General features: G+C 45.6%; 1 protein-coding gene across 2 annotated transcripts in view; it reads left to right on the forward strand.

Moving 5' to 3' along the window:
* Positions 1 to 21,138, forward strand: part of plxnb2a.1 (plexin b2a, tandem duplicate 1) — a 136,060-nt gene that overhangs the window by 23,243 nt on the left and 91,679 nt on the right. The gene's annotated exons all lie outside the window — the stretch shown is intronic.

A 21,138-nucleotide genomic window follows, 5' to 3' on the forward strand; every position in this document is an offset into this window, starting at 1 on the left:
ACACACGCACACACGCACACGCACACACGCACTCACACTCACACACTCACACTCACACACCTCAGACAGAGCGATCCACTACACTGGTCAGGAAATTGGACCCTCAACAGTCTGTATATTGGAAATGAAATTCCTTTGAAAGGCCTAGACACTAACGCGCACACACACACACACACACACACACACACACACACACACACACACACACACACACACACACACACACACACACACACACACACTCCGTCTCTCTCACACAGGCACACACACTCACACTGAGTTTTGAAGACAGGAGTCTGTTGCCGCTTGCTGGTTTTAACTATAGAGTCTTATCTACAGAAGCACTATCAGTAGTTTAAAGATAGAGCTGAGTCGCAGCTCTGTCTCTGTCTGTCTGTCTCTCTCTCTGTCTGTCTCCTACCTTTTGTCTCACTGTCAGTGTCTCTCGTCCATGTGTGCCGCTGACAGATAAGGCATTGATGTTAATTATGAGACGTGTCGGCCGTCAGACAGAAAGAGTCGGGCAGAGACGAGCTGACGTGAGCTTCGACCGAGTGAAGAACTACAAAATGTTTGTCAGACACTCTGCATGTGAAGCGTCGCCTTCATTTATTACAGCTTGACTCGTTTTCGGCCTCTTTTCTCCTCCATTAACCTCCAAATTTGTTTGTAATGTGACTGTAATTTAAAGTTTGAGTGTAAATATTTTCCCGTTCTCCATCATTGAAACGCTTATTTTCACTGAGTCCAACCAGTCGTCTTCTCTGTTGACGTTTCTGTCCCTGTCAGTCCTTTTTTGACATTTTATTGGAGGTTAGTGCAGCTTTATAAACAGGAAGTCGTCATAAAGGTCGACCAAAGCTACAGGTTTAAAGGAGTATTACAATTAAATAAAGTCTTTAGAGTCACGAGAGGCAAATTTATGAGACGGAGACATGCTGACGTCCATAACCTGGAGCCTACATTTCCCATAATGCATCCCAAGAGCGTCTTTCAGAGGGCAGTCATTATGTGCAAGACAAAGATCAGTCACAGTTTTCTATAATCGATTTATCTATTTATTTTTGATGGACAGCGTCAGTCTGCACAGAGTAGATCGAGTCAGACAGGAAGTCAGACTCAAGAACTGTGCAGAGAATCTGGTAAATTTTCAAAATAAAGCCCCCTGTGCAGACTCTCCATCGTACATCCACAATAGGAAAGGAAGCTGTTTAACCACGAAGGACACAAATATGGAGCAGAAATGAGCAAATCAGCTAAATCAGGCAGACAAAATGCACAAATATACAAGTACTGTGTGTGTGTCCACAGCCTGATATATGTGATATATCAAATCAAGCTGTTTGACCATAAATGTGTGTTATTTAATGGCGGATGGGACCTGCTTTCTGCGCTGAGCACACGGCATAATTCAGGCTCAATGACAGCGAGCGTGCACTCGGTGATTTGCAGGTAAAAAGACGTCTAGACTTCCTAAATACGGTCCTCACGCAGGCTGCTGTTACACGAAACCTCGACACCCAGACCTGCACATTAGCGAGTCGCTGCTCGCTTAATGCTTATACGACACTGCAAAGCGGCTGCAGAGAAACGCTGGTTATTGCTGTAACTCTGGTTCCTGCAGGGAAGCTGCAGTGGCTCATTTTTCAACCTCTCAGAAACTCGACTCAGCCTCCAATCCCGTTTGAGCGTCTGTCAGTTTGAGATGTTGGTGCTGACGTCTGTTTGTGTGTCACTCACCTCTCAACCTGTAGCACCATTCCCACAAGCCACCCCCCCCCCCCTCCAGTTTCTCTATGTGCCTGCATTACAAAGACGCAGTGTGTGTCTCGATCTGTCAGCCTGAACGGTGACGAGAAGCCCTCCTCAGGTGGTTCACGTGCACGCTCATGCATGCACGTGAACAAGTGTGTGTGTGTGGGAGGGTGTTTGTGTGTTTTCTGACATTTTCTTTGTGATTGTTGTTGGGATTTTTTTTTATCTGATGAGTTAAACTGGGAGCAGGAGGAGGCATTTGGCACAGATTTATTTGTGTGTGTGTGTGTGTGTGTGTGCGTGTGCGTGTGTGTGTGTGTATTTATGCTGTTTCCCTCCTTCACAAAGCAGCTTTTTGGTCAAATCAAATCATTTAAAGGATAAAAAGCGTCTATTGCTGGGCTCATAAAAAGCAGTGATAGCAGACTAAATGTGTATCTTCTTCTTCTCTGCTTTCATAACTGCCGCCGGCGTCCCTGAACACTTATTGTTGTGCTTTCAATCTGTCATTAGTTATGATCAATAAGAAAGCGGCTGTTTTTTTTCATTATTTTGTTGTTAAATTGCTCTTAAAATTCATTCCCAGGTGATATTAAAGAGCTTCGCTTCAGCGCCTCTAAAACTGTAATTTCCTCTGTAGCAAATTTCCCAATTTATCCTCTCAGCTGTTTGCAGTCCTGAACTGGAATCCCCATTAACCTTGAGGCTGAGTCATTCTGGCAAACTCCCATTAACCTCCAGAATGAGCTGTTTGGTGAATTCCCATTAACTTCCAGCTTTAGTCGCGTGGCAGACAACAAAGGAGAGCTTGTGGGAGGGTTCAGAACTTTTTTCTGCCTCATTTGGAGATATTCTCTCCCCTCTCCTACAGGATGATTGCTAAAATTAGGGTCACATGGAGTCAACTGAGCAGAGCAGTGAGGTGGTGTGCATACTTTATGGACTCACAGGTAGAAATATAAGGCTTCCAGAGGGGCCGAGAGGGTTACCTGGGCCCTGCTGCCCACCTGGATTCACGAGATCATGAAAGCCGAGCATCCTTCTTCTTCAGCAGCTACTGGCGCCTCCTAAAGAGGTTAGCAAAGATGCTTCTGCAGCATCAGGTCAGAGCTGGAGAGTATTTCCTCCTATTTCATCATGTGGTGGGTTGATCTGATTGGTTGAAGCCAGCCTGTGATAGACAGGTGGTTCATCCAATCATCTGGCCCGTCAGGTTGAACTGACGACGAGACTGTCCAGGTGTGATGGTGAGAATGAGGGGTTTTCTGTTCACACCTGTCGTCCCCGAGACAAACTGCCCACCTGTCAAGTACGGACGCTGACCGAGTGATGAAGCTGCTGCTGTGCTGCTTCTGCTACATGGTTGTTAAATATGAAGAGAAAGACGCCGTTTAGACAGCGAAGAGGCAGGAATATAAGTTGGTTTTCCTTTGTGTCACTTATCGGTTGGAGTTTGGAGACTTTCCACGGAGGGGTGCGACTCTGAGTTCAGGAGGGTTTCAAGGTGAAAAAAATGAGGGCGAGGTCAAGTTTTGAAGTTGCTCGATAGCTGCGATCGCCTGTTAAACTGCAGTAAAGGTGGCGATGGATGGGATGATTGGCGGGATCTCAGCGGGTCGCGACCCATTTCACTCTTTCTCCTGCAGCATGTCTAGTTTCTTCATGTTGCCGTCAGTCCAGCTGAGCGCAGCAGCTTATAGCTCAGTGAATAAACCAGAAGCCCCGGATCGTCGGGCGAGGTTTGGTTTGGGTCAGCGAGCATGCGAACGGAAACATGGAGTCATCTGCATCCAAACAGACGAGTGTCAGAACGAGGGAGGACAGGAAATACAGGCTGCTGACACAGGATGGAGGAGATGCAGGCGAAAGACGGCGAAACAGAGCTGGAGAACAAATGGTTACCGAAGCAAGGAAAGAGGGAGCAGTGACGAAAACCAGAAGAGATGGAAGTACAGGAAGTGATGCTTAAACGTCAGGGTGTGTGAGTCGACGTGAACGCTGAGTTCCCAGCGCTCAGCATCCGGTTGTGAAACGAATGGCGAGCCGTGACGCAGGACCTGACGCTCTGTTCACACACATGGACTCACGCCAGCACGTCCTGCAGACCCTCATTGGCCTGAAGTGAAATGTTCAGTGTGATGCAGTGAACACGCTCGGCTGTGATTGGTCGGGTTTCTCTCATTGACACCGTACTGGTGTCCTGATGTGATGCTGAACGCTGCGTCGGTCTCATGTCAGCAAATGAAAGTTAAGCATCAAAACCGGATGAGCGAGTTATCGTTGATTACCATCTGCACGTCCTGCCAAGAACGAACGAGTGCTCGTGATTGTTACACGACATCATCATGTAGACGCATCAGCTTTCATCATGTCTTCAGGAGAGCTAGTCGGTGATGTTGTGGGAAATGAAAGCAGGCAGTAAAACTCTTTTAACGGGCACATCCTGTTCTTAGAAGACTTGCAGCTTGTGATCTGTAGAACCCATGAGAATGGGATCTTAAGTGGGTTTGAAGCGCCTTGACAGTGATTGATACCAGCAGGGAGCTCTGAATGCAGACCACAGTGCTGGTCCTTATCACTGACACATCCGGCTCCAAAACAAGATGTCAGCTGTTTGTGGGGGGAAGAAAGACGTGGTCTGACTGCTAGTATGAAGCCGGCGTGACGGGAGAGCACATGAGAAGAAGTTGTGTTGACAGTCGTCTTCACAGAACCGGCTTTGTAGTCGAATCTCTGTTGGGAAAATCGGTGTTTGTGTTGAATCCAGACCTCTTTTTGATGCTTAAGAAAAGGGCTGCAGGCATGAGATTAAAAATTGGACACCTCCAGTCACAGATGATTCATTGAATTAGTCCACAAAGCTCCGGAGCATTCAGCAGTAAACTGCAGAGAGATGGATGAATAGTTAGCATAATTGTTATTACGCTTCTTTTGCTGCGGTGCATCTGTCTGTGTTCTGTCTTTTTCTGGTCTAATTGTTTTGAAACTGCCGAGTTAGAGGTCTCAGAAGAGCAGCAGTTCAATAGAAAGCTGCACCCGGCAGCGACAACAGAGGAGCTCGGTTTTTTGTTGGCTCGAACAATTTAGATTCACTCTTTCCTCAGTGAGTCTGGTGTTAATGTGCCGACTGATGGCTGATTTTCCACAAAAGAAGACATTAATTGACGCTCAGAATGTAAAATAAATAGCAGAGTGAGCGCTCCGTCCGCACAAAGATGGGCTTGCAAACATAAAAATAGACATGTTCTGTACTTGACGTCTCTGCTCGGGATTTCTGGGTAATAAACTTTAATTTCATAACATTTTAAGGACACTAGGAAGGTTTTATCATTCGCAGCTGCAGGAAACAGTTTAAACCCAAAGACGCTGAACGCACCATTTCAGTTAACCCTGGCAGCGTTGAAGTTTTTGAGATGAGTAACGATCCAGAGTGGAAAAAAACCCGAACAAGAGGGCAGAAATAAGAAATCATGAATGGAATAATTCAAGCTCAGCCTGGATTCAATGCTGAGTGGTCATCGAGGCCCAGACCTCCGCTGGTTTTCACTCCAACCATCTCATTCTGGGCTAATAGTACACCTGAGATGCAGGTAAAAAGTTCAAAATCCCTCCTCACGTTAGATCTCCAGAACTTTTTCTTGATTTAATTTGAATTAAGAGTGTTTGCAGCAAACCCAGAGCGTCCCCACCGGCCCTGCACGTCCCCTCACTTGAACAGTTTTTTAGCGTCTTTCAGCTCGTTGTTTTGGTTTCACAGCTGTAATGTTTTGGGTTCAGTCTCTGAGCTCTCATCAGGCCCGTTTCCAGCTGAAGGCTGCTGTTTCAGCACAGGACGCGACAGACAAAAGTCAGCGGCTACCTGATGAAGGACGTTGAGCATTTAGCAGCTTAAGAGCCACATTTTTTTCAGGCTTCAAAGGAAAAGGAGTGAAGCGTGGGCTTAGATTCAGGTGTCCAGAGACACGACTTTTAATTGGTTTTAATGTCACTTTGCATCTGCTGGATGTGTAAATAGGCAACATGCAACAGCTTTTTCATTATCGATTAGCCAACGAGCCGATTACTTAAGTAAATGATTGTTTGGTGTAGAAAACATCAGGAAATGGACGCAGACTCCGAGGCGATGTCTTCACATGTCTTCTTTTGTCTGACCAACAGTCCAAAGATATTCAGTTTTTTATGAACAGAAGCTGCAAAGTCTCACATTTTAGAGCTAATAGCCATCGAACGATGGGATGCTTGTTTGAAAAATGACAAGTGATTAATGGATCATCAAAATTCCTGCAGAATAATGTTAAATTAATCAATCGATGGACTAACTGTTGCAGGTTTTGCATCGTGTCTCTGTGTCTCAACATTAACATCTTGGAGTCTTTTTGGAGGAAATGATGCTTAAACTCATGCAGAAATCAGACGATGACCTAAAGAGATCTTAAACTGTAAATCTTCATTTTCATGAATCTTCATTCTCATCACATCTTTTCTTTTCTTGTAATTGTAAGTACTCGGTTTGATAGAGCACCGGCAGCGTTTGGAGCTCGGAGCGGCTCACTGCTGCTGCTGCACTGTTTTGAATAATACCCTGGATGTATTTGTCCTCTGGCTCCTACAGTACACTCAGCTTTTATCCGCCGCCTGCCCCGAAACCAAGTCTGAAGTGCCCAGTCCAGCCCCTCTGCGACTAAAGGTGCCAAATAATTTATGACTTCTGGGAGTTTCTTTAAAGTCCAGTGGGTTTTTGCTCCAAAACAACTTGAAATGGGAGTGTTGGAAGCCAAAAATCTTATCACACAGGCCGAGTAATGGGGGAGTCACTGGTATTGATCAACCTCAGCAGACATATTGTGGTCATTTTTCTGCTATGAGGGCCACCAGAAATCTTGGTTATTGCCCCCTTTCTAAAACAGATGACAGGCGTTAATGAAATACGATGTGCTCCTGTCTCCCTGTCTGTAAACTGCTCAGTCGTAAAATTAACATTTTATACAAAGCAGAGCTCGAAAAGGCCGAGAAGAGTCCCTCAGTATTTCTGATTCAGGCCAAACCAGCAGGGAGGGATCAAGGCTACCTACTGCAGGACCGCTCATATCCATTTTTAAGCTATTGTGAAGCCATAAACAAGTTAACAGAGCAGGAAGGAAAAGAGTCCCATATTCTGTCGAGCTTCAAGAAAAAGCTTCATCCCAGAAAAGATTTGATCCTTCTGGTCATTGCAGGAGGATCGATGTCTCAGTCTCACATTCAGAGCAGGTTTTAGACAGTTAGGGGTTCATTTCGTGTTGTTCCATGTGGGTAATGTCCGGCTGAAACGATTCAGTGATTAATCGACTCATCCGGCTCTTTTTGGTTGAGTAAAACAAGCAGTTAGAAGACGTAACCTTGAACAATAAGAGTGATCAGCTAATAATGAGCAGATTAACGGTTTCAGCCCTCATTCATGACCACAGAGGACACAAACATCTTTACAAGAGCCCAAATCCTCTTTACGCCTTCCTTAGAGCCGCAAATCCTCAAAACTCTTTGCCTGGTTGCCAGATATCTGAAGGAGTGGGAGTCGGATGATTCTTCGCATCATCAGAGTCGAGCTGTAATGATGAACAGAATAATGGTTTTTTTAGTTGTTTTCTAGAGGAAAAGATGCCAAATATTTGCTGGTTCCAGCTCTTTAATGTGAGGATTTGATGTTTTTCTTCGTTGCACATGATAGAAAAGTGAGTGAATTTGGGTTTTTGACTGTTGATCAGACAGAAGAAGAGTTTGAAGACGTCACCTTGAACTGCGGGAAGTTATTTACTCAATAAGTAATAGATGATTAAAGTAATTAGTGTCAGCCGTATCATTGGTTAATGTATCTGAGGATCTGATCATCTTATTTGGCCAAAGGAAAAGTGTTGGGTTCAAGGACAGGTGGGAAATTGGGAGGAGAGACCTAAACAGAAGCCATCAAACGTCCTTGTCAGCGTCCTTTAAGGGTTTTTTGCATCTAAAATGTGTTTTCATCAAAGGTCATCTGACTGCGAGATGCTCGAGATGCGGAAACTCAGACTCAGTATCCAACTCCCAGAACTGATGTGTTTTAATGAGTGCTTAACAGCTAAGACCAGGAAAGATCAGCACGACCCATTTCTGCTAATTAAGGTTCACGGGGTTAAACTGGGCTTCGTCAGACACGAGCGACGACCTGGAAGACATAACAGATCTCAAGATGGCAGTGGAGAAGATTGATTCAAGGACTCGCGGTTACACAGGTGAACAGGTAGCGCTCAAAAGAGATTCATAGGTATTAATATTTCTTGTGCTTTTCCCTCCCCGCGGCGGATCGCGCAGTCCTGACTCACTAACAGCTTTCTCAACGCTCCCGATAGATCAAGATTGATTATTTGATATTAAAAATGTTTCAGCGCCACATTGAGATGCAGTTTAAAAAATAAGCTCAGGAGACAGATTGACAACCGGCGAGATGGATTAAAAAGCCGGGAAACTCCGCTCGGCAGTCTAATGAGCTTCTGTTCGGCCGGAGGAAAGACGAGGATTTAATAAGACCACCAGAGGAGGAACGAGGAAGATGAAGAGCAGGCGGAGAGAACTTTGTTTCACCTCCTGAACCTCATTATGGAAACGGGCAACATCTCTGATTGCTTTGCTGCATGAGTGTTTGTTCCTCTTCACAGGTGTGTGTGTGTGTGTGTCTGTGTGTGTGTGTCTGTGTGTGTGTGTGTGTGTGTGTGTCTGTGTGTGTGTGTGTCTGTGTGTGTGTGTCTGTGTGATGTGTGCAGAAGCAAACCTGTAACTGTACTTCTGTGGTCCTCTCATGTGTACTTAATGCCGGCTTTTATAGTTCCGTGGAAACGAATGAGTCTTCAGACTCGGGAAAAGCAGAAAGGCACCTTTTTAACTTTAACGGGTCTCGTTTGGCTTGTTAAAATCTTTATCTTCTGCGTGTAAGTACAGATCTGAGCGTGCTGTTAATTTGTCAGGTAAAGGTGTTTCGATGAAACATGACTTTAGGGTTTTTGTTTTGGTTGTTTCAGTTGTTTTTAACTCCAACGAAACAGTCGTATATGTACATGATATGTAGAGTAACACATGACCAGTTAGCAAAGCTAGCCCGTTAGCTTAGCACTCAGCAAAGCTAATTACTGAAACAAGTCTTTTCCAACTTTACAGCTGTGCAGTTAATGCCCTTAACATCGTCTACACATCGTCATGACGTACAAAGACAGATTAGCGTCGTCGTGCTGCGTCTTGTAACGACACTCTCACAGTAGCTTTTTTAACGATCTACGAGCTGCTTAACCAAACAAACCGCCTCCTTTAAATGTAAAAAGAGACACAAACACTTTTCTTTTCACGCCACCGTCTCTTTCCTCTCTCCAGACGAGCCTGTCAGTTAACCTTTGACCTCTTCCTCTGTGGTTGGCCAGTTCATTGTTAGAGTCGAGGGTCGCGACCCTCCATAGACCCTTCATGACCCCTGACGGCTTTTCGCCGTGTTAGCTTTGTGTCCAGATAATGTGCTGCCTTGTAAACACGAGTCCCTGTGCGAAGTCATAAAGCCGGAGGTCAGACGTGTTGACGGCACCGTGGTGTCCTTTGTCCAACAGGACAGACGAAGACCATTAACACTGTGCTGGTGTTTTTAATAAATTATACTTTCTACGAAACTTGGTTTTATTTAACAAATGAAAGCAAACTTGGTCTAAAAATGGCAAAATGTTGACGGATCAGACAGTTTTTGATTTGAAAGATGAAGCCAACCAAACATTTGAACCCATCTTTGAAGGCTTGGCAGCCTCTGATTGGCTGGGGTTTCTGTCCATTTCCTGTTGTGGACTCCAAAGAACACCTTTGTTTGATGAAATAAACTTTTTTAAACACCTTTTTGCTCACAGTCTGTAAAGCAAAAACACATTTGAGTGTTTCAGTCACCTTTATTTTCTACAGTGGACACTTCAGAGTGCGTTTCTGTGACTGAAGTCTTCATGAATCCCATGAAAAGATCAGAACCTACAGTGACTTCATGCTGCAAAAAAACATCCAACCAAAGCCTCATATGTCTTCTTCTGTCCCATAGAGCGCGGCTGTTGTCCAAATACTACTAAAAACTGACTGATCCGCTGGTGACATGAGGTTTATTCCCACATACGTCGTCCTGCTGCCCCAAATACTCACCAGAGCACCAAATGTGGATTAATCTGAGGCTCAAAACAGTTCCCTAAAACTGAGCTGTTACATTTTTTACAAGTGAAACTTTGCATTTGTGACACATTTTCAAAGATTTACATCTTCAGTAGGATTTCATGGCTGAGACAGGAAGTCCGAAACGACTCGGAGAGCAACACATTGTTGGTTTTGGTGTTTTCGTGGGATTTGTTGGGAAACGACGTTACAACCCGATTCTGCAGACAGATGATAAACCGTCATACAAAGCTCATCTGTGTGGAAGGTTGTTCAAACACTGTCAACATCCACGTGTTTGCAGAGCAGTCCGGCAGTGCAGGCTCTCACCCCGTCAGCTTTGTTTAGCTTTCCTTCTTTAGCTTGTTATTGTGGCGTCCGTTGCAGTTTTCTCGCTCGTTTCCCAACGTTGTTTCTTCATCTTGGGTTTTTGAGCTCCGCGGACGTCCACTCCCCTCGCTGTGCATGGGAAAAGGGAAAGCCCCTGCGGTCTCTGAGGAATACTGCATGGCTCTGGTATGACGATGTAGGAGTTAATTAAGAGCAGACATGCTTCTCTGTACCGTTGCAGAGGACAAATGACCTCTGTGGGGACCTTCTTCCACGAGTCTTTCCCTCCTCCGTCTCCTTTACATTTCGCATGTTTCACAGCAGAGTTGGTCATGGCTGCAGGACGATGTGCAGAGCTCTAAAACAGCTTTTTCTTCTCTTCGGCTGGTCAAGATCTCATCTATAAGAGTGAAATAATCTGAATTTAACAGCCGATTCTGGTTTATTACAGCTGGGGTTGTATTTTTGTACGCTTAGTCATCGTTGTGCTGTAGGAATCCAGGGGCTTTCCCAGACTGCTGCTGTACAATATTACTTTAAAACTACGACAGGACGATCCATACTGTACATTTCTAATTTTGCACATTGTGTCGTATATCTGTGCAGGCAGAGCTTCTCTCCTTATCGAACCTGTAAAGTCTCTGAGGAGAGTGCTAATGAACTTTAGGTGAAAAATGCTCAAAAGCTTGCTAACAGTAACAAATGTCTTCAGTATATTATTAATACTAAGTCCCATGAGTACGTTGGCTTTGCATATCTGAGTTATCAAACCGTATAACAGTGGAAGTGCTCCACGTGCAGTACTGTACTCTTATAATGAGTAATAGATGTAATAATGTTTGTTGAAAGTTTGATTTCATGGCCTGTGAATTCACCAGCTGTGTCTTTTAAAATGATCTGATGTGACATTAAATATGCAGAAGCAGCGTTTAGCTGCAGCACAGAGCTACAGCAAACATCTGGATGATGCAGTCTGACGTGCTCCCGCTTTCATTACCTACCAGCTAACCGTTCAGGCTAAAATTACCTGCAAACTGCTGTAGCCTCAGCATGCTAACATGCTAATCAGTAGCTTTGATCGCACTGTACGTATGCAGGGAGCTGCTCGACGTTTGTTGAGAGCGGGATCAAAGATGGAGACGCCTTAAGACAATGAACATTAGCCCTGCAAGCCCTCAAAATGTGAGCGTGTTAGCATGTTGATATTAGCATTTAGCTTGACGCACCGCTATGACGAAGCATAGCCTCGCAAGCTGCTAGCATGAAAGTACACTTGTTTAAAACTTGTTCCTATTCGTTCACTTTGAGTTTTCGTGCTTTAATGCTGAATTACTTTTGTTTATTTGTTTATTTATTTATTTCTAATGCGCATGTTGACGTGGAGCAGCAGAGTCGTCCGTCCTCCAGTGATGCATGTGTGTTTCTGGAGTCACAGTTTCTATAACTGTGAGAAAAATGAGGCCGTCCTCGGAGGACTCGATGGCGGTGCAGGACACGCTCTCTGTGCGTCCCTGAGTCGTCTTGTGATTGTGTCAAACGGTGCTCACTGATGCCAGAAAACCTTGTAAACTCACTGTAAAACTCAGAGAACACATTAAGGTCGCAGCACAGCACGCGTTAATGTCAGGAAGATTAAATGTTGAGGGGAGGCGTTAAAATCCAGCTGCTGAGAGGCGGCTGTGTTCTTCTGATGGCTGAATGACTCTCAGCGCACAGCTGTGGGCTTTCTGAGCTGGATGTTCGCTTTAAGGTTCAGTTCAGGGTTAAAAGAGGAAACTTGTTCAGCTGACTCTCCTCTGCGTCCTTCAGGTTCACCTGAATCTCCTCGTAATGGTAAATTACTCCTCGCTCTCACGGAGGACTGTTGATCGATGTTGTGATATTTAGAGTTTTTGTCAGCTGCGGCTTACAGATGTCTTCTTCTGTGGTGGAAGACAAAGCTGGAGGGTCCATACCAGGGATTTTTGAATCTTTCGTTCAACTGTCGAGTGTTTAAATCTGCTGTTTCCTGTGTTAAACGGTGGCACAGAGGGCGGTCTATTAGTGGAACAGAATTAATAACAAAGACCTAATTGTACATTTTCATTAGAGATGCTCATATGATCTGTGAAGCTATAGAGAAATGCACCCGGTGGGCTTCAGAGGTGTTCTGCCGGCCTGCGTTTGTTGACTTGATGTTTGTGCTTCTTCCACAGATACGTCAGCTTCACAGTTAAACACTTTCTGTTTTTAATGTGTGTTAATTGTGTTGCTGTACGATCAGGAGGCTGCACAGGGTGTTTTATTTTGAAAATATACACTGTTCCTGTGTCTTACTTCCTGTCTGGCTCGATCTGCTCTGAGCAGATTGACATGTCGTCCGTCGAACATTGGACCGATTATGTTTTGACTTACAGAAAAATGTGCTTCCTGATAGCCGAGAAAACTGAATGTGAGACAATAAGAACGAATCAAAGTTCTGCACATTTTATCTCCTGACAAGAAACGCTCTGACTCACTGCAGCTGAAGCCAGCTCTGTATCTGTTAGTCACTCATTTCCAGGATCAACCCTGAAAACATATTTGTCACGAACGTGTCTGCTTCCCAGTGAAATACAGCTGCAGTAAATGCATTTAAAGTGAAGTCAAAAACTATTTGGTGCTTCTGCTCTTCTTACTGCCACAAATAAAAGCTTTTTTTTGCGCATAAATCCTGATTGAAAGTGACCAGACTCAGTCCGCTGCAGATAACCAGCACGCTGTTAATAATCTCACACCTAAACGAACGTAATCCATCAAACGGGGTCGCGTCCATCGCGTCAGAGGTGGACGCAGGAGCAGCGTTTGGTAGGAGCCACGTTGGACTGATCTCTTTCCCTGAGAGACGCCTCATTTCTCCGTTCGTAGTTTTCCTTCTGCCTCTCTGAGCGCAAACTAGTTTGAGCTGCGTAGAAAATCAATAGCACCTCCTGCAAAGTCCTCAACTCTGGTAATTACATTTGTTTCCTTCGTGTGCTCCGCTCTCCTCCATGTGAACATTAGGCCTTTCGCCTCATACGCCAATAAAGCACGAGGTCGTGAAGGTGTATTATATTCCCCGACCTGGCACCCGCGCTCGTCCTGTAAAAGTCAAGGATTGTGTTGATGATGCACATTGATTCAGGATTATTGTGGGCTTTATTGATTAATTGTCCCTTGAAGAAATCTGAGTAATGCCGAGCCTTCGTTCTCATCATTTTAGCAGATAGAAACCAGCGTTAGGCCAGTTAATATTGAGTTTAACCAAGCACTTATTCTGCCTGTGCAGAATATATGAAGAGCTCAGAGTCTTCCAGCATCTACCAGTGCCAGAAAAACTGTGACAACCTGAAAGCTGTGGCCTCTTCCTGTGTCATTATGTAAAGCCATCTACTGCTGTGCTATGAAGCAATTTACATCTAGTTTATTGCGTTTGGAGTTTCTCAGACTCTAAAGTGATGTTTTCAAAGGTTATATTCACTTTATTATGATAGAAAATAGAGAAAAGCAGCAAATTCTGAGGATTTCTGCTTGACAACTGACTCGCATGATTAATGAACGATCTAAATGAATGCAGATTAATGTTCTTTTTTATCTGCTAACAGATTAAAGGAGCAGTTGTTTCAGCTCTGTGTCGAGGACTTGTGTCCTGTAGGTTCGAATCGTGGCTTTGAAAAGGCTTTTGTCTGCTGGACTCGTTGAAGTCGAGGTTATTTCTGCCCAAAGAAAAGTGTCGCAGCATTCATAGAAACTTGTCAAAGCTCTGCAGCAGCTCGACTCTGCTGTCCATTTCAAAGTGAGGAAATGCAGCGTGGAAGTCTTTCCATCGTCCCTTTCGGGTGTTTTTATTTTCACATACGGTGTCTTTGGTGCAGAAAGAGACTTTTCTGACATTCTGCAGTCTTCAGAAACTTCTGCCCAAGTCATGAACTTACTGCAGTTTTTTGGCCACAGCAAGCTGAATGCTGCACACGAGTCGTATTTTGGCCATATCAGGCTGTTGTGGCTAGCTTGTTAGCGACATTAGCATACGTTTCCTGATGCCTGATGAAGTCCAGCATTCACTCTTCTCAGCTGTGGTTTGTTTGCTTTGTAGCTGCTGTGCTCACCAGCTAGCGGCTAACGCTTTAGCACTGAGCAAGTTAGCGCACAGTCAGTAACAGTGAACCAAAAGTATGTCGAGTTTGCGCCACAAAACCAAAAGAATGAGCTAAAGATGCTGAAACTGTGTGGAGCGCTGCTGTGTTGGAGATACTTCTCTGCGGCCTCTCTTCGCACGCAGTCGTTTGATTTATTGGCCATGTGAAACGTTGGTTAGTGCAGCTTTGAGTTTGATTTTCGGGCTTTGCATTCCTCACAGCGTTGCAACATAGATGCCGCTGATTTATCAGCAGGGAGTGCTGGTGGCCTCTGGCAGCGTCCATGTGGTCACAATATCCTGGGTCCTGATACCATCTGCTATCTGTGTTGCATATCGTTCCTCTTCCGTATTTCCGCTCTGAACTGTCCTAAAGATCGTGATGAAAGCAGCAGCTGTGTTGCTGCAGTGTGTTGCCGTCACATTTCCAGGCTTTGCTGCAAATTACTTGTTATTTTGAGGACTTTTTACAGCTGCTGCAGTCATCAAACATCTCCAGATAACGACTGAAAAGTGAGACAGAAAGCAGGTTTGAATATGAGAGTGTGAGTACGACTAGAAGGTAACGTCATGTGACAGCTGACTGGAGATCAGCTCGTCTGCCGGCGTGTTCCCAGTGAGACCGCGTTTTTGCATTGGAAAGCTGGTTTGTGTGCAGCCAGAAAGAAGCCTCTGCAGTGTGTGTGTGTATGTGTGTGTGTGTGTGTGTGCGCGTGTGTGTGTGCAGTCTGGTTTGCTGAGCCAGGTTGAGATGCTGCTCTCAGAGCTCTTCAAAGGCCTGCCATAAAACCTCTGGATCTTAATCGGATGCTGTTCAGACTCCACATTGTAATTACGGCCCGACAAATTCCTGTCTGCACTACAGAAGAAGGTGTGTGTGTGTGTGTGTGTGTGTGTGTGTGTGTGTGTGTGTCGGTGGAGGGTGGTCGTTTTTGTGTACAGTGGATGTCTCTTTGGGGGGTTTATAAGCTGCGTGTTAGATCACGTTAACATTGTGTTTGGGCTATTGATGTTTGTGTGTGATGCTGGTTTGATAATTACACAGATGTGCGTGTGTGTTTGTTTGTGTGTTTGTGTGTGTGTTTGTGTGTTTGCAGCTTATCTTTTCCAAGCTCTTCTTCTCACCAAGTTTCTTTGGTCTCAATTGGATGTGAAAGGAAATCCCATGTCTGCAAGGCTCCCACTACAGGCGCAGACCTGTGTGTGTGTGTGTGTGTGTGTGTGTGTGTGTGTGTGTGTGTGTGTGTGTGTGAGTGTGTGTGTAAAGCCTTTACCATGCCACAGTGGATTAACCACACAGTGTGAGCAGCAGCACTGAGGCTGTGAGGAGAGATTCATGGAGGAAAGCTGAGAGCGCGAATCAGATGGAAGACGAGAGTTCAGATTGATGAGAAAAGGTTTCGACACACGAGCCTTTAAAGAAAAGCAAATTACCACCAGCGTTAATTAATCCTCAATACAGAGATTATTACAGCCTCGGAGTGTGTGTTTGATGAGCTGCAGGCTCACAGCAGCTGTCATATTTCTGCACCCTGTGTTTAAGTCGACGCCGTTAGAAACACCAGCGAGCAGAAAACAAAGGCTTTAAACACCGATAATGATACACTGATGCTTCTTCATCGCTACACTGTCCACAGCTGAGTCTGCATCACTGTCCACAGCTGAGTCTACATCACTGTCCACAGCTGAGTCTGCATCACTGTCCACAGCTGAGTCTGCATCACTGTCCACAGCTGAGTCTGCATCACTGTCCACAGCTGAGAGTCTGCATCACTGTCCACAGCTGAGTCTGCATCACTGTCCACAGCTGAGTCTGCATCACTGTCCACAGCTGAGTCTACATCACTGTCCACAGCTGAGTCTGCATCACTGTCCACAGCTGAGTCTGCATCACTGTCCACAGCTGAGTCTGCATCACTGTCCACAGCTGAGTCTACATCACTGTCCACAGCTGAGAGTCTGCATCACTGTCCACAGCTGAGTCTGCATCACTGTCCACAGCTGAGTCTGCATCACTGTCCACAGCTGAGAGTCTGCATCACTGTCCACAGCTGAGTCTGCATCACTGTCCACAGCTGAGTCTACATCACTGTCCACAGCTGAGTCTACATCACTGTCCACAGCTGAGAGTCTGCATCACTGTCCACAGCTGAGTCTGCATCACTGTCCATAGCTGAGAGTCTGCATCACTGTCCACAGCTGAGAGTCTGCATCACTGTCCACAGCTGAGAGTCTGCATCACTGTCCACAGCTGAGAGTCTACATCACTGTCCACAGCTGAGAGTCTGCATCACTGTCCACAGCTGAGTCTACATCACTGTCCACAGCTGAGTCTGCATCACTGTCCATAGCTGAGTCTACATCACTGTCCACAGCTGAGTCTGCATCACTGTCCACAGCTGAGTCTGCATCACTGTCCACAGCTGAATCTGCATCACTGTCCACAGCTGAGTCTGCATCACTGTCCACAGCTGAGTCTGCATCACTGTCCACAGCTGAGAGTCTTCAACACTGTCCACAGCTGAATCTGCAACATGTCCACAGCTGAGAGTCTGCAACATGTCCACAGCTGAGAGTCTGCAACATGTCCACAGCTGAGAGTCTGCAACATGTCCACAGCTGAGAGTCTGCATCAGACGAGCAGTGAATTGCTGGAGATGAAGCAGCTTGAGGAGCTTTGCAGGTACGAGGAGGCGATCGCCCAACATGGAAGGAGTGGATTTCATGCCGAGTGTTTGGAACAAACTGACACAGATTAACTGTGGAGAAGTCGATTATGCTGCAGGAGTTTGAGAACTTTCTATGGGTGTTAAGCATCGAGACAAAGGCTGAACGGTTGTGTTCATGAGCTGTCAAAGTCAGGAAATACTGAAAAGAGTCACAGCTTTCCCAGAGTTAACCCAAGGACGAGGACGAGGATGACAAATTCAAGTTGATTTAAAGGCGAGAAAAGCCACTGAACGAGAGAATGATGGACAGTTTTTGGATCCAGATCTGCAAAAGACCAGAAAATGATATGAAACGTTGACTGCTGGTCAGACGTTAGCTGCTCTTCCTCTTTGATCAGATATTGTTCGTTTTATTCTACTTTCTGTCCAACTTCTCAGCAAAGAAATGTCTTAAAAATATCACATGCTTGGTTTCCAGGACTTCCAGTATTCATCGTTTTAGTACTGGTACCTAACCCTGTTCTATATATGACATTAAAGAGGGTCCAGCAGAGACATAATGTGCTATAAATGATAGATTTGGGTGGAGGAGTCTGACTCCTGTCCAAACAGCTGCCATGATTTTCCACTTAAAAGTTCAGAAGCAGAAAGCAGCGACAGCGCTCATGGCTTCATGTGAGCGAAAGACTGTCCATCGTCCACGCACAGCTCGCTCTGAAGGACGTCTCTCTGCGCCGAGTTTTCCAAACCTCAGTGGAGGGCAGCTCCTCCCGCAGCCCCGAGGAGGGACGGGAGTCGAGATCTGGCTCCGCATCCATTCGGGTCTTTCAACACAATGTGGGCTTAAATTCCAGGATTGACGTGTTTGACATTCGCTTCCTCATGGAGCAACATGTCCGTTTGAGATGGTGACAGACTTGCTACAGCTAGCACTTAGCTCTTGTAGGCCTGTTCATCCCACCCAGAAAATTTAGCTCAGACTCGGGCTGAGCAGTAAATCTCATCATCTCTCAACCCTTCAAAATAAAAGCTGTGTTACTGCTCAGACGTCTGTCCCCTTCAGTGCTGGACCACACGCTGACTCGGGTCTTATTTTTAGAACCAGGCTTAAATCGGTCAACAGAAAACCAGCCCAACCAGTTCAGCGGCGACACAGCTGGTTTCGTCACGCTGTGATGAGTGTTGAAAGTACAGTTGTTTCATATTGTTTCATCATTACTCGCACGCCGCGACGCTGTTCTTACCTCAACCTGGCAGCCGCTCGCCTCCTCCCCGCCGTTCGACGAGGCGGCGGCTCCGTGCGAGTCATTACAGGGAGGGAAAGCTCAGCTGCCCTGCGCTCATAGCTGGCATTTCTCAGATAAGAAGCCTCCAGCACGTCTGATTTACAGGGCGGCTCTCCTCCCGCTGTATGAGAGTGTGTGTTTTCGTTGATTTAAAAGACTCGAAGTGCAATAAACTATCATGAAATACTCCACCGGCGAAAACACATCAACCTGCAAATCACATCACGGCGTGCAGCGCTCGTTCTCCATCTGTCGTACAGCAGAGGTGTGTGTGTGTGTGTGTGTGTGTGTGTGTGTGTGTGTGTGTGTGTGTGTGTGTGTGTGTGTGTTGACAGTGTATGTAGGCTTCAGTCTGCACATGTTGAACCTAAATATCTCTCCTCTTCCTCCTCCTCTTCTTTTCCCACTTTGTACATAATGTTCCTTCAGCTCAGTGTAAATGCTTCACTCCGTGTCTTCACACCCCTCAGTGTTTGTCTCAGCGACATTCATTTGATACAGGCATCGATATTACAGGGGGGGGGGGGGAATTCCAAGAATGCAGGCGTTCACTCCTTCTTTTATTGGATTTCCAGCCACCAGGGCTTTTCTGGATGCCAGCGGTTCCAGCATCCCTGCAGAGTAACTCAACACTGAGCTGGACAGGCTTCATTTCACTGACCTCCTCTGCTGGATGTCATGGTGGTCCGGCCACGCCCGGATACTCCTCTTCATCACTGCAGCAATGTGACAGTTCAGCCACCAGAGGGCAGCAAACAGGATCTGCAGCTGTGAGCGAAAGCAAATTTTCTCCCTCATCGTAAACCAAATTCAGGGGTGTTGTTTCCGAAGGACGACTTGCAGCAGCCTGCGCAGCTCGTCCACAGCGTTTCCGTGCCGGTTTTTCTGTCGCTGTCGAGGCTAGCACGCTCCTTCACACGTATCATCAACAAGAACAGCTGATTTCAGGCGCACTGGGTCGATGAAAGTGACCAGAATAGTCAAACTACGTCAGTCTGATGCCAGTGAACTGTTTCAGCTTCCATAAGCACTGCTCCTCCTGGTGGACACGTCAGATATTGCAGCTGGTGTCTACACATCGTCGGCTGAATATTAATGGGTTTTAAATGGGTAACGGTACAAAAAGCACAGCTCGGTTTGTACCATTAATGACGGCTTTGGAGCGTTTCCACAGACGAGCCTGAACGCTGATTTCCAGCCACCGCAGTAGGATCTGCAGAGTTCTTGTCTTTACTATAAAACATACTTTCCGTTCAAGAGTTTAAAGACTTCAAACACGCGGACGCCATTTTTAAGGAAACTGACGCTCAATACATGAATGCTCCCTCAAAGCAAACTGTCAAAAATATGCGTGTGCACGTCTGGATTCTCAAATTTAGTTCAAGTTTGATCGTGATGGACGTTTTTAAAAGCTCTAAAATGTGCTCAGATTTGCTTGTGACTGAATTATTCTGTGATTCTAAATGAAAAACTCAATTTTTCCCATTTGGGCCTCTTGGACTCTTTGGGGAAATACCTGAAAATGTGCCACGAAACACGAGCTCTTCCTGTTTCTTTCCAAATGAACTCTCCGGCTGATAGATATACAAACATAATCAGCCGCTGCTCTTCAACGCTGCGGCGTTTATTAAGTCCCAAGGACGTCCTGTGCTGCCGTACAGGAGGTCGTATTTACCGCTGGAGAGATGCAGGATTGATTGGCAGATGGTTGGATGGATTCATAATATCCAGTTCATTAAAGGGCGAACATGTTGAAATCCTTCCAGCCGTCACTCGACTTTGTAAGAGGAGCAGAATGTCCTCCGCTGGAAGACGAGCCAGTGAGGGACGTGGACACGTGAGGCAGGATTCAGCCTCACGGAGTTAATTGTCTTGAGGTCTTAATGAGACTGTGAATGTCATATTCATCATTAAACACTGGCAGTTTGATAAACGGTGACTTCAGTGTCATGAATTATTGGTAATCAGTCAGGCATTCATTTATCAGCAAGCGTTTTGGTGATCGATTAATCATCCTGGAAGATTTTTAAGCACCATTTTTGGGTTCTGGCCATCTATGATGGACATTTTTGACTGTTTTATGACATTTTAAAGGATTAATTGAGACAAAAATGGACAGATTTATCCGTAATTAAAATCATTTTTGTCATTTGTAGAAGTATTGTAGATGCAGGATCTCCCTCTGCAGGTGCGCCGCCTCACCTGCTCACTTCAGATGCATGTTACGTTTTTTATGACATACACTGAGCTTCAGGAAAAATGACCATCGTTTTGAAGTGTTTAAACCGTCGTCTTTCAGCAAACCTGATCACAAAACAAGTCAGGATCTGTCTGATTCAGCTCAGTGATGGATGACTTTTGCCTCGTGGTCATCCAGCGACAGCAGGCAGGTGTGGATCCCAGGTTGAACCAGTCTGTAGAGTGCATATTTGCACCTTCAGTCCTGAAATGTGACGGCCAAGTGTCATCATTTTGTTCAATAATTCAAATCTGCAGCCTTTGTAAGAGTTTTGGCTTCTTTGGTGCTTTTATTTTGAAGTCGCGTCCATCCAATTGAAGAATTCGCTTGCATCTGTTTTTGTAATCCAGACCCTTTGACGATGAGGTGAACGCAGCGGTACGTGGCGTTAATGTATGAGCATAATGGCGGGTTCTGTTAAACATCCCCTCGTGTGAGTCTTGATGGTAATTGGTCCTTCCTGGTGACGAGCTGCAGGATCAGATGCCATGAAATCAGCTCATTGAGCGGCGGCGGCGAGGCTGTTAAACTCTGTTAATCTTAGGT

This window comes from Chaetodon trifascialis, chromosome 22, assembly GCF_039877785.1.
Source record: "Chaetodon trifascialis isolate fChaTrf1 chromosome 22, fChaTrf1.hap1, whole genome shotgun sequence".
Lineage (NCBI taxonomy): Eukaryota > Metazoa > Chordata > Actinopteri > Chaetodontiformes > Chaetodontidae > Chaetodon > Chaetodon trifascialis.